Source organism: Pongo pygmaeus, chromosome 11 (assembly GCF_028885625.2).
Source record: "Pongo pygmaeus isolate AG05252 chromosome 11, NHGRI_mPonPyg2-v2.0_pri, whole genome shotgun sequence".
NCBI lineage: Eukaryota > Metazoa > Chordata > Mammalia > Primates > Hominidae > Pongo > Pongo pygmaeus.
Window position 1 is genome coordinate 50242404 of NC_072384.2, and position 19658 is coordinate 50262061.

At 40.8% G+C, this 19658-nt stretch overlaps 1 long non-coding RNA gene across 1 annotated transcript in view; it reads right to left on the reverse strand.

Annotated features, from left to right (window-relative positions):
• LOC134737685 (uncharacterized) overlaps positions 1–19658 on the reverse strand; it is a 286300-nt gene that overhangs the window by 50042 nt on the left and 216600 nt on the right. Inside the window, exon 8 of the long non-coding RNA XR_010122811.1 lies at positions 11066–11169. This is a non-coding gene — a long non-coding RNA (uncharacterized LOC134737685). The remainder of the gene's footprint in view (positions 1–11065; positions 11170–19658) is intronic.

Here is a 19658-nt window from a genome sequence, read left to right on the forward strand (position 1 = left end):
GTGACTTGATGACCCGTAGTCAAATGTTCAGTTTCCACCAAAGCCCAGTAATAGGCCAAGATATCTCAAAAGGAGAGTAGTTATCTGCAGAAGATGACAGGGCCTTACTCCAAAATCCTAAAGGCCTCCACTGTGATTCACCTATGGGAGCCTGCCAAAGGCTCTAAACAGCATCCCTATCTGCCACTGACCTCCAGCACCATTGGATCTGCTGAGTCATATGGCCCAAGTGGCAGAGCAGAATAGCTTACACAGCAGCCTGGACCTGTTGCAGAGCCTTCTCCTGTTCTGGGCCCCACTCAAAACTGGCAGCCTTTCAGGTCACTTGATACATGAGGCAGAGTAACACACCCAAATGAGGAACACATTGCCTCCAAAATCCAAATAGACCCACTAGGTGTTGTGCCTCTGCCTTGGTTGTAGAAGGGGCCAAATGCAGCAACTTATCCTTTACCTTAGAAGGAATATCTCGACAGGCCCCACACCACTGGACCCCTAGAAATTTTACTAAGGTAGAAGTTCCCTGAATTTTAGCCAGATTTATTTCCTATCCTCTGCATGCAAATATCTCACCAATAAGTCCAGTGTGTTTGCTACTTCTTGTTCACTGGATCCAATCAAAATAATGTCATCAATGTAAGGGACCAGTGTAATATCTTGTGGAAGTGAAAATGATGAAGACCTCTCCAAATAACATTATGACACAAAGCGGGAGAGTTGGTATATCCCTGAGGTAGGACAGTAAATGTATATTGCTGGCCTTTCCAGCTGAAGGCAAATTGCTTCTGGTGAGCCTTATGGACAGGAATGGAGAAATAGGCATTTGCCAAGTCAATGGCTGCATATCTGGTACTAGGAGATGTGTTAATTTGCTCAAGCAATAAAACCACATCTGGTACAGCAGCTGCAATTGGAGTTACCACTTGGTTAAGCTTACAATAATCCACTGTCATTCTCCAAGATCCATCTGTTTTCTGCACAGACCAAATGGGAGAGTTGAATGAGGATGTGGTGGGAATCACCACCCCCGCATCTTTCAAGTCCTTGATGGTGGCACTAATCTCTGCAGTCCCTCCAGGGATGCAATATTGTTTTCAATTTACTATTTTTCTAAGTAGAGGCAGCTTCAATGGCTTCCATTTGGCCTTTCCCACCATAATAGCCCTCGCCCTACCAGTCAGGGAGCCAATGCAGGGATTCTGCCAGACACTAAGTATGTCTATGCCTATTATGCATTCTGGCACTAGGGAAATGACCAAAAGAGAGTCCAAGGACCCACTGGACCCACTGTATATCAGACCTGAGCTAAAGCTCCATTAATTACCTGACCTTCATAAGCCTCTACTTTAACTGGGGACCACAATGACATTTTGGGTCCTCTGGAATCAATGTCAGCTCAGAGCCAGTGTCCAGTAGTCCCTGAAATGTCTGATCATTTCCCTTTCCCCAATGCACAGCTACCCTGGTATAAGGCTGGAGGTCTTCTTAGGGAAGGATGGGAGAAAGATTCACCGCATAAATTGTCAGTAATATGGGGTCCTTCCACAAGGTAACCCAGCCTCCCCTTCTTTCAATGGGTTCTGGGTCTGTAAACTGGCTCAAGCCCAAAAATTTATTGATGGGCCATGATTCTCTGTTTTTATAATTCAAATTAGCCTTTCATCCATTGGACCTAGAAGTTTTCTGTTTATATAAATTAAGCTAGAATGCAGTGGGCTTCCTATCAATTTTACTTCTAGGAACACCATGATTAATTAGCTAATGTCAGAACTCTACAGGAGTCAGACTATTCTGATTGTCACTGTGCCTCTGCTGTCCATTTCAGTAGCTATGCCCCTCTTGCCTTTGATGGTTGAGTGCTGCCACTTGGCCCCTGCCACCTTGGGATCCAATTATTCCCATTATATTTAAATTTTGTAGTGGAGTGATTGTGGTTCCCACTGTTAGATCTGACATACAGGGAAGAGAAATTACAAAGTTCTTCAATGATACAGGTGCTGCCCTCACAAGTCTATTTTGCAAGGCATTTGTCAAGGGTATATCTTCTGCAAGCTCCCAGCTGGGATGAGTAGGTCTAAAGTGACTAATCCACTCCACCATCCCAATCTCCCTAAGCCTTTGGATCCCTTTCTGTACATTAAACCAAGGAAGCTCAGGCATTTCTAGCTGGCTCACAGTGGGCCATCTTTTAATCTGTATTTCAGCTAACCAAGCAAGTAAACTATTAGAACCTTTTTTGACTCCCTGAGCTGCAACATTAAATGAAGGGTCCCTACTTAGTGGGATAAAATCAATAAATTCGGCCTGATCCAACTCTATGTTCCTTCCACCATTATCCCACACCCTTAATATCCATTCCCATTCCTGTTCTCCAGATTTCTGTTTATATAAATTAGAAAACTCAAGCAGTTCTTTTTGAGTGTAGCACACCTCCTCATGGGTCACACTCTCAATCTCACTTCTAGGGGCCCACTGGGACTTTAGTTATAGGTTTAGAAGCAAACAGGAGTGTTGGGGGTGGCTCTCAAGGAGAATCAACATTATTTTGCCTGGCAACTGATTCAGGGGAGGACGTCACTTTTGCCTCAGGCAATACACAATTTATCTCCTCAGACAAAGGTGGAAAAGCTGATGGCAGCATGGGTCAGGGAGGGGATGTTGCCATTACTGGGGATGGGAAAGCTGTTTCTTCTGGCAAAAATGGTCCAACAGAGTTTACAAACACAGTGTCCCCAGCTTCACCAGTGTCCTCCCACATATCCCCATTCCCAATTGCAGGGTGTCATTCTTTTCCAATCAATGCCCTCACTTTAACAGTAGACACCTGATGAGGCTGTGCACGCACCTTTCATTGCAGGTCAGCCACTTGCATGATAAGAGCTTGTGTCTGTTTTTCCACAATTTCAGCTCTGTCTCTATAGGAGATAAGACTCTCACTCAGGGCAATCTTAGCAGATTTGAGGCTCAGTATCTGCTTCTGAATCCAGGAGATAGAATCCCTGAGTTCATCATTTCTTTCATGACATTATCTACTAAACTTAGGAGCAACCAGCCCCATTATGTTCCTTGATTCTCCACATATGGTCTGAGGTATTATGTATAGAGTCACTAAACTCCCTGCCTCTCACAAGCAGTGAATCAGAAGTGTCAAATGAATTTATTTTGCATAACTCTCTAATCAGTTCACACCAAGTACTATCAGCATTCTCCATACTATTATAAGTAGAGGCCTTAGAATTTTGGTGTCCAATCATATGAAGTAGCCAACTACAGAAACCCCAAAACCAACAAAAGAACTACATCCTTAATATTCTGTTCCTCTAGAACCACTCCTGGTACCAAAACCTGTATTAGTCAGGGTTCTCTGGAGGGACAGAACTAATAGGATAGATAGATATAAAAAGAGGAGTTTATTAAGTATTAACTTACATGATCACAACATTCCACAATAGGCTGTCTGAAACCTTGAGGAGCAAGGAGAGCCAGTCTGAGTCTCAAAACTGAGGAACTTGTAGCTGATGTTTGAGGGCAGGAAGCATCCAGCATGGGAGAAAGATGTAGGCTGGGAGGCTAGGCCAGTCTCACCTTTTCACACTTTCTGCCTGCTTTATATTTGCTAGCAGCTGATTAGATTTCGCTCACCAGATTTAGGGTGGGTCTGTCTTCCCTAGCCCACTGACTCAAATGTTAATCTCCTTTGGCAACACCCTCACAGACACACCCAGGATCAACACTTTGCATTCTTAAATTCAATAAAGTTGACATTCAGTATTAACCATTACATTCACCTTTAAACTTTGGTATGTTAGTTGTAAACTTAGGCATGAAGGATAGGAAAATGCCACCCCAAAATATGCCACTTTGGCATAAAAATTATTTTGAACTGAAGCCAATTAAGAAGAAGTAAATCCAAGGAAAGCTCTCTGCTCACTCCCTATTTGCCTAAAAGCACTTCATAAATTCACAGAAGTGTCCCTCCTCCCATCTCTACCAGGAAGGACAAAGGCTGATCAACTTCAGGATCAGCAAACATTTATCGAGTACCTATTATGGACTAGGTCCTGGGCAAAGAAGGCCCCAACATATTATAACATGTATAAAGTACCCACCCACAATGCACAATGCCATGTACACACAGATGCTCAGTTACTATTTTGCTGAGCCACTTGGAGGTAATGAGACTATATTCAAGCTAATAATGATGTCAAAACTGCCATCCCCAAATAATTGTTATTACATCATTTTGTATGATGAAACATACTCATATTCAAATGCTCTACTTAGCTTTACTGAATGTAATAGAGCTGCATAATCTGTGATAATTCATTGTCTGATCAACATCACATAATTAATATATTTTGAAGAGGGCTTCTTAGCCTCAATTGCCCTAATAATAAGATATGCAGCTGTTAATAAAATGGAAATAAAGATCAAAAAACATCCAATCTACAAAAAGAGATGTACTTGCTTTACTGCCCTGTCCTTCTTTGCATAATTTCCCCCATCATATGCTTAGTTTTTCATTTTAATGATTGTGATCTAGTTATTATTTTTGGTAATCACATCCCTGGAGCACTTAAACCATGTTTGAGCTTCACAGTCTGGGCAGTCACTTAACTGTTTAGAAGGCATTTATATGTGTCTCTAAAAATGCCAAAATACGCAGACAAGAAACTATAAAGAAACTGGTTGAACTTTTTTTTTTGGCATGGTTAGTGTTTTTTCCTGTAAGTTATTGGGATACAGAAGGTATTTGGTTACATGACTGAGTTCTTTAGTGGTTGATTTGTAAGATTTGCATGCACCCATCACCTGAGCTGTATACACTGCACCATATTTGTAGTCTTTTATCCCTCACTCACTTCCACCCTTCCTCCCAAGACCCCATAGTCCATTGTATCATTCTCGTGCCTTTGCGTCCTCATAGCTTAGCTCTTACATATCAGTGAGAACATACAATATTTGGTTTTCCATTCCTGTGTTACTTCACTTAGAATAATAGTCTCTAATCTCATCCAGGTCACTCAGAATGCTGTGAATTCATTCCTTTCTATGGCTGCATAATATTCCATCATTTTTATATACCACAGTTTCTTTATCCACTCATTGATCGATGGGCATTTGGAATGGTTCTACGATTTTGCTATTGTGAATTGTGCTGCCATAAATATGCATGTGCAAGTGTCTTTTTCAAATAATGACTCCTTTTCCTCTGGGTAGATACCCAGTAGTGGGATTGCTGGATCAAATGGTAGTTCTACTTCTACTTCTTTAAGGAATCTGCATACTGTTTTCCATAGTGGCTGTACTAGTTTACATTCCCATCAGCAGTGTAGAAGTGTTCCCTGTTTATCACCTCCACACCAACATCTACTGCTTTTTAATTTTTTTATCATGGCCATTCTTGCAGGAGTAAGGGGGTATCACATTGTGGTTTTGATTTGCATTTTCCTGATCATTAGTGATGTTGAGCATTTTTTCATAGGTTTGATGGCCATTTGTATATCTTCTTTTGGGAATTGTCTGTTCGTGTCCTTAGCCCACTTTTTAATGGGATTGTTTGGGGTTTTTTACTGATTTGTTTGAGTTCATTGTAGATTCTGGCTATTAGTCCTTTGTCAGATGTATAGATTGTGAAGATTTTCTCCCACTCTGTGGGTTTTCTGTTTACTCTGCTGACTGTTCCTTTTACCATGCAAAAGCACTTTAGTTTAATTAGGTCCTAGCTATTTATCTTTGTTTTTATTGCATTTGTTTTTGGGTTCTTGGTCATGAAATCCTTGTCTAAGCCAATGTTTAGAAGGGTTTTTCCAATGTTATTGTCAAGAATTTTTAGTTTCAGGTCTTAGGTTTAAGTCCTTAATCCAGCTTGAGTTGATTTTTGTATAAGGTGAGAGATGAGGATCCAGTTTAATTCTCCTACATGTGGCTTGCCAATCATTCCAGCACCATTTGTTGAAAAGGGTGTCCTTTCCCCATTGTAAGTTTTTTTTTCTTTTTCTTTTTTGCTTTGTCAGAGATTGGTTAGCTGTCAGTGCTTGGGTTTATTTCTGGGTTCCCTATACTGTTCCATTGGTCTATGTGCCTATTTTTATACCAATACCATGCTGTTTTGGTGACTATGGCCTTTATAGTATACTTTGAAATCAGGTAGTGTGATGCCTCAAGATTTGTTCTTTTTGCTTAGTCTTGTTTTGGCTATGTGAGTTGTTCTTTGGTTCCATATGAATTTTAGAATTGTCTTTTCTAATTCTGTGAAGAATGATGGTGATATTTTGATGGGGATTGCACTGAATTTATAGATTGCTTTTGCTAGTATGGTCATTTTCATAATATTCATTCTACCCATCCATGAGCATGGGATATGTTTCCATTTGTTTGTGTCATCTATGATTTCTTTCAGCAGTGTTTTATAGTTTTCTTTGTATAGGTTTCTTGACTCCTTGGTTAGGTATATTCCTAAATATTTTTTTTTTTTTTCAGCTATTGTAAAAGGAGTTGAGTTCTTGATTTGATTCTCTGCTTGCTGTTGGTGTATAGAAGAGCTATTGATTTGTGTAGATTAACCTTGTATCTGGAAACTTTGCTGAATTCTTTTATCAGTTCTAGGAGCTTTCTGGAGGAGTCTTTAGAGTTTTCAAGGTAAATGATCATATCATCAGCAAACAGTGTCAGTTTGACTTCCTCTTTACCAATTTGGATGCCCTTTCTTTCTTTCTCTTGCCTTATTGCTCTGGCTAGGAGTTCCAGTGCTATGTTGAAGGGGAGTGGTAAGAACGTGCATCCTTGTTTTATTCCAGTTCTCAGAGGGAATGCTTTCAGCTTTTCCCCATTCAGTATTATGTTGGTTGTGGATTTGCCATAGATGGCTTCTATTACATTAAGGTATGTCCCTTGTATTCTGATTTTGCTGAGAGTTTTAATCATAAAGCAATACTGGATTTTGTCTAATGCTTTTTCTGCATCTATTGAGATGATCATGTGATTTTTGTTTTTAATTCTGTTTATGTGGTGTATCACATTTATTGACTTGTGTATGTTAAACCATCCCTGCATCCCTGGTATGAAACCCACTTAATCATGGAGAATTATCTTTTTGATATGTTACTGGATTCGGTTAGGTAGTATTTTGTTAAGAATTTTAGCATCTATGTTTATCAAGGATATCGGTTTTCTTTTTTGTTATGTCCTTTCCTGGTTTTGGTATTAGGGTGATGCTGGCTTCATAGAATGAATTAGGGAGGGTTTCTTCTTTCTCTATCATGTGGAATAGTGTCAAAAGCATTGGTATCAATTCTTCTTTGAGTATCTGGTAGAATTCTGTTGTGAATCCACCTGGTCCTGGACTTTTTTGTCCATAATTTTTTAATTACCATTTCAATCTCACTGTTCGTTATTGGTCTGTTCAGGTTATCTAATTCTTCCTGATTTAAGCTAGGAGGGTTGTATTTTCCCAGGAATTCATCCATCTCTTCTAGGTTTTCTAGTTAATGTGTGTAAAGTTGTTCATAATAGCTTTGAATGATCTTTTATATTTGAGTGGTGTTAGTTATAATATCTCTTGCTTCATTTTTTAGTGAGTTTATTTGGATTTTCTCTCTTCTTGGTTAATCTTGTTAATGGTCTGTCAATTTTATTTATCTTTTCAAAGAGCCAGCTTTTTGTTTCATTTATCTTTTGTATTGTTTTTGTTTCAACTTCATTTAGATGTGCTCTGATCTTGGTAATTTTCTTTCTTCGGCTGGGTTTGGGTTTGGTTTGTTCTTGTTTCTCTAGTTCTTTGAGGGGTGACCTTGGAATGTCAGTTTGTGCTCTTTCAGTCTTTTTGATGTAGGCTTTTGGGGCTATGAACTTTCCTCTTAGCACTGCCTTTGCTTTATCCCAGAGGTTTTGGTAGGCTGTGTCATTATTGTCATTCAATTTGAAGAAATTTTATTTCCATCATGATTTTGTTTTTGACTCAATGCTCATTCGGAAGCAGAATATTTAATTTCCATGTTTTTGAAGGTTCCTTTTGTAGTTGATTTCCAGTTTCGTTCCACTGTGGTCTGAGAGCGTGCTTGATATAATTTCAATTTTTTTAATGTATTAAGGCTCATTTGGCCTAATACATGGTCTGTCTTGGAGAAAGTTCCATGTGCTGTTGAATAAAATGTGTATTCTGCAGTTGTTGGATGAAATGGTCTATACATATCTGTTAAGTCCATTTGTTCCAAGCTACAATTTAAATCCATTGTTTCTTTGTTGACTTTCTATCTTGATGACCTGTCTCATGCTGTCAGTAGAGTACTGAAGTCCCCCAATATTATTGTGTTGTTGTCTATCTCATTTCTTAGGTCTATTAGTAATTGTTTTATAAATTTGGGAGCTCCAGTGTTAGGTGCATGTATGTTTAAGACTGTGATCTTTTCCTGTTGGATAAGGCCATTTACCATTATATAATGTCCCTCTTTGTCTCCTTTAACTGCTGTTGCTTTAAAGTCTGTTTTGTCTGATACAAGAATAGCTACCCCTGCTTACTTTTGGTGTCCATTTGCATGAAATGCCTTTTTTCCACCCCTTTAAGTTTATGTGAGTCCTTATGTGTTAGGTGAGCCTCCTGAAGGCAGCAGATAGTCGGTTGGTGAGTTCTTATCCATTCTGTTGTTCTGTATCTTTTATGTGGAGCATTTAGGCCATTTACATTCAATATTGGTATTGAAATGAGAGATACCATTGCATTCATCATGCTCTTTGTTGCCTGTGTACTTTGGTTTTTTGGTTTTGCTTTTTAACATGTATTTTTCTTTTATAGGTCCTATGGGATTTATGCTTTAAAGAGGTTCTGTTTTGATTTGTTTCCAGGATTTGTTTCAAGATTTAGAGCTCCTTTTAGCAGTTCTTGTAGTGGTGGCTTGGTAGGGTCGAATTCTCTCAGCATTTGTTTGTCTGAAAATGACTGTATCTTTCCTTCATATATGATGTTTAGTTTCACCAGATACAAAATTCTTTGCTGATAATTTTGTTTGAAGAAGCTGAAGATAGGGCCCCAATCCTTTCTGTTCTGCAGGGTTTCTGCCAAGAAATCTACTGTTAATCTGATAGATTTTCCTTTAAAGGTTACCTGGTGTTTCTATCTCCTAGCTCTTAAGATTCTTTCCTTCATCTTAACTTTGGATAATCTGATGACAATATGCTTAGGCAATGATCTTTTTGCAATGAATTTCCCATGTGTTCTTTGTGCTTCTCGCATTCGGATGTCTAGGTCTCTAGCAAGGCTGGGGAAGTATTCTTTGATTAGTCCCCCAACTATGTTTTCCAAGCTGTTAGAATTCTCTTCTTCCTCAGGAACATGGATTATTCTTAGGTTTGGTCATTTAACACAATCCCAGACTTCTTGGAGGCTTTGTTCATATTTTTTTATTCTTTTTCTTTGTCTTTGTCAGATTGGGTTAATTTGAAGACCTTGTCTTCAAGCTCTGAATTTCTTTCTTTTTCTTGTTCAATTCTATTGCTGAGACTTTCCAGAACATTTTGCATTTCTAAAAATTGTCCAAACTTTCCTGAATTTTTTATTGTTTTTTCTTTAAGCTATCTATTTCCTTGAATATTTCTCCCTTCACTTCTTATATCATTTTTTTTAATTTCTTTGCATTGGGTTTTGCCTTTCTCTGGTGCCTGTCTGATTAGCTTAATAACTAACCTCCTGAATTCTTTTTGAGGTAAATCAGAGATTTCTTCTTGGTTTGGATCCACTGCTGGTGAATAGTGTGGTATTTTGGTGGTGTTGAAGAGCCTTGTTTTGTCATATTACCAGGGTTGGTTTTCTGGTTCCTTCTCATTTGGGCAGGCTCTGTCAGAGCAACGGTCTAGGGCTGATGGCTGTTGTGCAGATTCTTTTGTCCCACAGGGTGTTCCCTTGATATAGTACTCTCCCCCTTTTCCTATGGATGTGGCTTCCTGTGAGCTGAACTGCAGTGATTGCTGTCTCTCTTCTGGGTGTAGACACCCAGCGAGTCTACCCAGCTCTGGGCTGGTACTGGGGGTTGTCTGCACAGAGTCCTGTGATTTGAACCATCTATGGGTCTCTCAGCCATGGATACCAATGCCTGTTCTGGAGGAGTTGGCAGGGGGGTGCAATGGACTCCATGATGGTTCTTAGATTTGGTGATTTAATGCTCTATTTATTTTTGTGCTGGTTGGCCTCCTGCCAGGAGGTGGTTCTTTCCAGAAAGCACCAGCTGTAGTAGTATGGTGAGAGACAGGTAGTGGGCAGGGCCCTAGAACTCTCAAGATTATATGCCCTTTGTCTTCTGCTACCAGGGTGGGTAGGGAAGGACTATCAGGTGGGGGCAGGGTGAGGTGTGTCTGAGCTCAGGCTCTCCTTAGACTTGAGCTTAGGCAAGTCTTGCCGGGGCTACTGTGGGGATTGTGGGCGAGATTCCCAGGTCACTAGAGTTGTGTACCTAGGAAGATTATGGCTGCCTCTGCCGAGTCATGCAGGTTGTCAGGGAAGTTGGGAAAAGCCAGCAGTCACAAGCCTTACCCAGCTCCCACACAAACCAGAGGGCTGGTCTCACTCCCACAATCCACACCCCCACCAATAACCCCAAGTCTGTTTCTAGGCAGAGGGCAAGACAGGCTTGAAAATTTGCTTCAGGCTACCCAACTCCCAGCTGCATAAGAAAAGGGCTTGGTTCTTCCCCCACCTGTGGAGTCCGCACATCAGATTTGCACCTTCCCCTGAGTTCTGGCCAGGAGGCTTCTTGCCCTGTTCAAATTGTTACAAAGCTCAGCTAGAGATTTCCTTCTCCCTGTGGAGTTTTACCCCTTGCTCCTCTGGCCACCCTCCTGATGGATCCCTGTGGTGCCAGACAGGAATGGCCTGCTTGGGGACTCAGCGAGCTCCCAGGGCCTTTCTGCTGCTTCCTCTACCCCTGTATTTCGCTCAGCTCTCTAAATGCACTCAGCTTTGGGTAAAGTCAGAAACTTCTCCTGCAAAGAGAAACCTACAGTTTCTCTGGTAGGGGTGTGTGTTCAGGAGAGGAGGGTATCCCTTTCCCACTTCTGCAGTTGGGGCACTCACAGTATTTGGGGTATCTTCCAAGTCCTGCAGGAGCAGTCTGCTTCCTTCAGAGGGTCTATGAGTCTTCTCGAGATTGCTGGTTTGTTCTTGCAGTCAATCTGGAGCTAAAATTCACAATGCAAGTCTTGGCATGTTGCTCTGTTGGAACTGCCATCTAGTTCTGCCTCCCATCTGCCATGATGATCCCCCAATCTTTTCTGCATAGTTAGTGTTTTATTCTTTGAAGAATGCTTCTAAAACATCACATTAAGTCAAGCTGAAAGGTAAAGTTCAAAATCGACAGTTTTTAAAGGTTAAGTTATAAGATATGTAATGACTGTTCACTCTTCAAAATCTTAAAATGGTTAAAATGATTGAATATCCATCAATCCATTGGGCAAATTGGAACATGTGGTAAATACAATTCTTTATCCACACATCAGGTTTACTATTATTTGCAGGTGAAGGTAGTTGGAAACATCTTATATATAATTATTTCACTTGAAGGATGTCAATTTACGCAATGATGTGGGGGTGCCAGTGTGAAGTGATTGCATAAATTAGGAAATGGGGACTCAAAAGTTCTGGTTCAGCCTACACAACATAGCAAAACCCTGTCTCTTCAAAATTAAAAAAAAAAATTAACTGGACATTATGGCATGCACCTGTAGTCCAAGCTACTCAGGAAGCTGGGGCGAGAGGATTGCTTGAGCTCAGAAGGTTGGGGCTGCAGTGAGCTACGATCACTGATCGCACCAGCCTGGGTGACAGAGCAAGACCCTGTCTCTTAAAAAGAAAAACAACAAAACAAGTTATGGCTTTAAAATTTTATCAGTTTCATCTTCAATTATCAGGGCCCTGAGTAAAAAATGTCAACACATGATAACATGTAAATAATGTACCCGCCCACAGTGCTCTTACTGTATGATTTTATATCCCTTTTACAAATGCCATAAGCATCTGGAAATAAGGGAAAAGTGATTTTAAGGATGTTACTATGTGCTCCAGCTTTTTGAAGTTGTTAATATATGTTTACATTTTAACACATTTTTCCTATAAACTCATCTTGCTTTCTCAACTGTAGCAATTCCCACAAGAACATGTTGACTCCAGGGCACAAGGCTTCAAATAATTACTGTATTAGAAGAATTGGTACTGCCCTAGAGGACCAGTATATTCTGTGCAGAATCTTTATTTATAAATACTTCTTTATAAAGAGAAGTAGGAGGACCAGTTTTTGATAAACTCTATTCTTGCAAACAAACCCAAGCCACAGGTTATATGGAGAACACAATAGAACAACTCCATGATGAGGCTCTACCACCATCAAAAACAAAAATCCCCCTCCTGAGTTCCCATCTCAAACAATATTGAAACAAATATGAGGGGTGAGCACTTTGAATTAAGCATTATTGAGCAGGCACATACTATGCAAGCGAAGGATCACAGTTAACTATTTAAACTTGGGGCCCAGAGATGTTAGCTGAGTGATGACAGAGCATAGCTATTAGTGTTCATGATTAGTCTTTAAAAATTGTTGATCAGAGACCTCAGTGTCTTCAAAGAGATAAATGTCTTCTTTGAGCATGTTTAGTTTTCAATGTCATTTTTAGGCCTATAAACAGGATAATTTTCTTTCCAGTTTTCTCCAAAAGAGCTTTAAAAAACCTTTAAAATCTTGTGCAAACCATAAAACTTCTCTAAGCCTGTTTCCTATACCTGTAGAATGGGTAGAATAACACTCCCATGTGTAGGAAAAGTCTGTTGGTACAGTTGGGTGTCATTCACAATGAAGGCCAGATTACTCACAACAAAGAAGGTCCAGCAAGTGGAATGGAAAGCAATGAAGCAGGCACCAGCTCCATCCACTAGCAAGGTCTGGTAATTGGCCAGGAAGAGAGGTTTGCATGCAATTGGATCCTGGACCAGAATAGATGTCCTAGTGTTACAGGAAAGGGGTCCTGATCCAGACCCCAAGAGACCATTCCTGAATCTTGCCCAAGAAAGAATTCAGGGCCAGTCCATAGAGGAAAGTGAAAGCAAGTTTATTAGGAACATAAAGGAATAAAAGAATGGCTACTCCATAGACAGAGTAGCCCTGAGGGGTCTGGTTGCCCATTTTTATGGTTATTGCTTGATGATATGCTAAATGAGGGGTGGATTATTCATGCCTCCCTTTTTAGACCATATAGGGTAACTTCCTGACATTGCCATGGCATTTAAAAACTGTCATGGCACTGGTGGGAGTGTAGCAGTGAGGATCAGCAGAGGTCACTCTTGTCGCCACCTTGGTTTTGGTGGGTTTTAGCCGGCTTCTTTATTGCAACCTGTTTTATCAGCAAGGTCTTTCTGACCTGTATCTTGTGCTGACCTTCTATCTCATCCTGTGATTTAGAATGTCTTAATTGTCTGGGAATGCAGCCCAGTAGGTCTCAGTCTCATTTTACCCAGCCTCTATTCAAGATGGAGTTTCTCTGGTTTGAACGCCTCTGACACTAGGACCTTCAATCCAGGAGCCACATTTTAAAATTGGCAGTTGTGCTCTGAGGCAAGTTGTGATGTACAGAACAACAAAAGTAACCAGGTTATAGCACTAAGTATTTGCTTCCTAGTCAAATATATTGGGAGAAGAAGCTGGATAAGAATCAATAAGAAGAACATTTGCTTGGAGGAGAAAATCTCTGACCTGGAGAGGGGAGATTAGTCACAACAGCCTCAGTCAGTGTCCAAATTTACACAGCACCAGCCTTGAACCCAGAATGTAGGCTAAATGCAGGTAGACCTAATAAAATTGTCAGTGGGTCTAAATAGAAACGTATGTCATTTTCTGTCTTCGCTCAATCTCTCCCTCTCTGTTCTCTTCTTTCCTTCTTTTTCTCATTCTTTCTTCCTTTTTTTCTTCTTGCCTTTGATGGGGTTAAGGACATGCCACCCCAAAAACAACTGTAGAAGACCAGAATATGCCAAGTACACCTCTTCGGCACAAGAATTACTTGAGCTGGCTATTTGAGAAACAGCAGACACAGAAGAAGCTCTAAAAAATCACTCTTTTTAAAAAGAAATTTACATCTATAAAGGAAATCTCCATTTGTAAGGATGTCTCTCTCTCTCTGTACCAGGAAGAGAAACATGACTAAATCACTAGAGACTCTTAGTCAATGAAGAAGGCACCCATTTAAATCTGCATAACAAGCCTCACCCTTGTTTCACAGTGCTTTTCCTGCTTCAGAGATCAATGGGATTTAAGATGTCTAAGACAACTCTTTGGGATCTACTCGAGATATCTACTCATTTCTCTGGGTTATCTCCCATGTATACAGGATATATACATGTTATTAAATTTCTGATGTTTTTTCTGTTATTAATCTTTTTTTTTGCTGGGAGTCCCAGAAGAGAACTCATGAAAAGTGAAAGAGAAAATTATTTTTCCTCCCCTACACCTTCTTTTCTTCCTTCCTTCCTTTTTCCCTACATATTTGCTGGAGTTCAGAGGAAGCCCACAGCTGCTTTAGGCAACTGACTGAGACGTATCAGTTTTACAAGAGGAAATGTTTCGGGGGCTGGTGTAGAGGCATGCACAGTGACATGTGGGTGGATATCTAAAATTATATAAACCAGAGTAAAATAAAAGGCTCTGTGAGGCCATCTACCTAAATACTGAAAATAAGCAATAAATTTCCTCAATGCAGGTAAAGGGAATTAAAATTCATTTACAGCAGTTGGATAGATGATATGAGCAGAAACAGAACACAGTGAATTTAGAGCTCACTTCAATAACTGTAAAGATTTTACTACATCAGTTCTTAAAGTGAGCTTATCTGCTTTTTGCAGATGTGGGACTTAAGAAATTTGATAAACTTCCTTTCTAGGCTGTATATTAAAGAGAAGGATATTTCTTTTACTACAGGCAAAGTATGAAAAAGAATATTCAAATGTTGTATACATATATATAGATGTGTGTGCATGTGGGGTGTGTGTGTGTGTGTGTATCTTGTAAATATATCCTCATCCTTATTCTAAGTTTATCTTAGGAGAGGGCTGCCGCATAGCTTAGCCACACCTCTCACACTTGGCTCCACTGCTATTTTCTTATTAAATATTTATTCTTTTAAAGAGGGGGGAATTTGCATATAATGCTGCAAGAAGGAGCCAACTGGTGAGTGGCATTGTCCTCAGGGACAAATGAGCTTCCCCAGTGACTTGCAGAAAGATGTTTCAACTGTTAAGGGGAAATCCAAGCTCTGTAAAATATTTTGAAGAGGTCTATTCCCAGCCAGTATGAGTGACCATGGCCCAGGAAACACAGTCTCAAGAGGTCCTGAGAAAGCAGGCCCATGGCAGTCAGATAACAGTTTGGTTTTATGCTTTTTAAGGAAGCAAGAGCAATGGCAAAGGCATAAATCAATACATGGAAGGTAAACACTTGTTCAGCCTGGAAAGGCAGGATGTCTTGAAGCAGGAGGCTTACAAGTTATAGGTAGATTCTGAGATCCTTTAATTTGCTTTAGGATAATGGAGTAAAGCTTTGTCTAAACTTAGACTCTAAAGACTCGAAGTCAGTACAAAGGACTGCTTAAGTTAAGACAAAACGGGGTCTCCTAGCTGTCATGTGATGCTATAGCACAGGTTGGAAAGTAAGCCACATTATACCAGGTTAATTTCTAAAAGTCAGATTTTACAGTTTGTAGAGGGTGACTTAACCTTGCCTTGTATGGCTTTAGGTCTTATTTATAATTTGGTATTTTATTGCCACAAAGAGTCTGTCCTGAAACTTTTATAAACTCTATTTTGACATTAATGTTGGTCAGTTGTGTTTAAACTCCAAAAGAGAGGCTGTATAATGAGGCAGGTCCAACCTGCCTTCCTGTCATGGCCAAGAACTCAGTTTTCCAGGCCTCCCCCGGCCAAGAAGAAATCTGTTCAGTTAGCTGAGGGGGGGGCTCGGGGTTTTATTTTTATTTTACATAACCCAGAATTGTAGCTACCTTTTAGTAACTTAACGGCAGGTGAGTCCACAGTAACTTATGAACTAAACTTAGGGGTTTATGAAACAAGCTCTTGAAAATGCTGTACAGCTCAGTGGGACCCAGTCCCGTGCTATCTGCTGATGTGTCTGAGACATGCTCCTAGTTACCAGGATTTGTGGGTCTCAAACTTTCTGACAGGCAGAATGAGAGAGGCAGAAGGGAGTGAACTATGTGGATCCCACCAGGTCCTGACTGTCATTTGTCAAAATCTTGAAACTACACTGGTGATGAAAATCAGAGCTCTTGTTTGTAAGGAAGACCAAAGATCACAGGTAAGAGAGGAGACTGACAGCTTCAGCTTCTCTTAAGTGCTCACACCAGGTAAATCTGGCTACATGGCTAACTTTATGCAGAACAGAACTCATTTATCCAGTATAAAAGAAATTTCCATGCAAAGTTATAGAAACTGAATGCCACATTTCTAAGCAAAGCACCGTTCCTTAGGGCCCTGTGGGTTAGCCTTTCCATGCTAACAGGCATGGATGGAGACAATTTCTTTAGCAGTCCCACAGTGTATTGCAAATTCAATACAATAATTTCCCAACACACACACTGACACACACATACACACACACTCACTCACATTCCTTTGGGCATTTGATGACTATTTTCAGGAGATGATATAAATAATAGCAGCCCCTACTCACACCAAAGGTATCAGGACCTTGGCATACATCACCTCTTATATTCTCATGATGACAAGAGTGTGAGACATTGTAATCACCCCCATTTCTCAGATAGGAAACCTGAGGTTTAAGGCCAAAATCATACAGCAGCAAGAGGTGAAGCCAATATTAGGAGAAGGTCTATACTGATACAGGATTTTTCTCAGCCCCTTTGCTGGACTCACAGTATGGGTGGCCAGACTACTCAGCTCACCACACTCAGCCCCCTGCAGGAGGGAGCATGTGAGCAAGCGAGTGCAGGATCCGGCCAGGCACTCTGAGCACTAACACAGGAGCAAGATCCCTGCAGGGCTTGCGGCCAGACCAGGCATGTCACCTCATGGGGAACGTAGTGGCACCCAGGCAAGGCTGCCCACAACCCCAAAGCCCCAAAAGGGGTGTTAGTGTGCCAATTAGCTCTTTTAGTTCCACCATCCACAGCCCAATGGACAGTGGTGTGTTAGCAGCTCAGTGGGCCCTTGGCCCCAACACATGGGGTGACTGCCCTCCATCAGCAAGGAAAAAGGGCCAGGATGACAGCCTTTCTGAGTACCTGCACACAGTGAGTCCTGAGCTCTTGGCCAGCATCCAAGAAGAATGAGGTCATGCTGACAAACTGAAGGACAGTGAAGGAGGATAATTTTATTGAGTGATGAAAACAGCTCCCAGCAGAGAGGGGAGCTGGAAAGGGGATGGGAAGGGCAGGTCATCTTCTCCAAAGTCAGGAGGTCTCTTCCTTGAAGGCCTCTCTAACAACTGAGTCTGGGGTCTTTATAGGCCCAGAATGGGGGTGGCGTGAGCTGTAGGTAGTATTGGAAAAGGCAAAATCTGATTAGTTAAAAGGCATTATTCAGAAACAATCAATCAGGAGAGAGCAAGCAAACAGGAATAGAAGTTCTCACTCTGGGCCACGAGTTTCAGGCTGTTTTGTGCTTGAAGGTGGGATTTCACCAGGGACCCACCCCTGTCTGCCTAGGATTTCTTTGCCTCCTGCCTCTATTAATATGTGTGCTTCCAACTGCTATCCTCTCCAGGTTGCCTAATATGCATGGTAAGGATACCTTTAATTTTGCCAAATAAGACATTAGCATAGCTACCATGTAGGTTATTCCAATCTGCCTACATCCAATTCAATACATTAATCAAACTGGAAGAAAAGCAAAACTAAGAAAAACTTTTATGGAAACCATAAGAATTGAGATTCTACTCAAATGAATGTGATGAAAATGACTCATCCCATTCTCTGTTCCTATAACTAGTTCTCTAGCTCTTAATATTGGGTCTAGTTTCTATTTGCTGAGGTTACACTTCATTACACAAAATTCCTTAAAAATAAAAACATCAAACATCAAAGCAGAACTTGTTTTCTGACCTATTTTTGATGATCATTGAAGACAATGAGGTTTCTGTTCATCTCCCTCTCCTTGATGTTCTTTCTTTGTGATTACCCCCATCTTTTGTAATTCATTACACCCCAAGGCAATTATTGCATTTTGAGAAACGCACAGCTTTAAAAGAAATTTCCATGCAGAGTTACAGAAACTGAATGCCACATTTCTAAGCAAAGCACCCTTCCTTAGGGCACTGTGGATTAGCCTTTCCATGCTAACAGGCATGGATGGAGACAATTTCTTTAGCAGTCCCACAGTGTATTGAAAATTCCCTGAACACAATTGTTCTTTTTAAACTAGTCCTTTGGTGGCTGCCTAAGATGTTTCTCTGCCTCTAAACCCAGCTGTTGCTCATTTAGTTGCCTAGCTGAGGATGCCAGCCTCTTCATGGAGATAGAAATTAAACATAGATCAATCTGAAATTTTCTGTAATTGTGAAGTTATATCCCACCTCTAACCAAGACATAGGACAGTTCTGGCGTAAAGCCTTGGACTTTCAGGACTTCCGGGCCAGCCATCATTTGCCTAAAATCTGTGATCGAACTGAACTGGGGTTCACTTACCTGGCACAGTAAAACCAGATATCCACACTGAGGTCTACAGTGAAAGAAAGGAAGGCATTTATTTGTAGGGCAAGGAGAATCGGGCAGCTGACACTTAAGTCTTGACCTCCCCAATGGCTTGCAAGTAAGAGTTTTTTAAAGGCAGGGGTAAATTCCAGCAGAAGCTATATGCAAAATAATAAATCAATGCACAGAGGTCACACATTGGTTTGGCCAGGTCATAGGTAGATTCCAAGATTTTCTGTTTGCAATTGGTTAAGAAAGGTTTGTTTAAAAATTTGGGGTCACCAGAAAAGAATGTTAGCTCTGGCTCTTGGGTATGATTTCCTCCAGGCCCCTCAGGAAGAAATTTAGGACAAAGAACAGTGGTCAGAGTTGTCTTTGGTTCCCCTTTTTCTGAGATCTATGTGCCAGTGGATCCACTGGGCAGGAGTCCAGCTTTATGAGAAACAACTCAGGGACATAGGCTGAGATGTTATCTTTAGTTTTGTAACCACTTGATGGGTTCATCTTGCCCACTGCCCAGATAGAGCCGATATATCAAGACAGGGAACTTATAATAGAGAAAGAGTAAAAGACATGTAGAGCTGGCTAAACGGAAGGCTGGAGTTGTATTATTACTCAAATCAGCCTACTCGAAAATTTAGAGGTTAGAGATTTTAAATGATAGTCTGGCAGGCAGGAAGCTAGGGAATGGGTGCTGCTGAATGGTTGGGGATGCAATTATAGGGGTGTGGAAAATGGTCCTCCTGTGCTGAGTCTGCTTCTGGGTGGGGGCCAAAGGACCAGTTGAGTCTTGAGTCTCAGGTCTGAATGGAAACATCCAAACATCAGAGACCCAAAAGTCTGAAAAGACATCTCAAAACTATTGATAGTTCTGACATCTCAAAACTATTAGGTTCTACAATAGTGATGATATTTACAAGAGTAATTGAGAAAGGTACAGATCTTGTGATCTCCAGAACAAT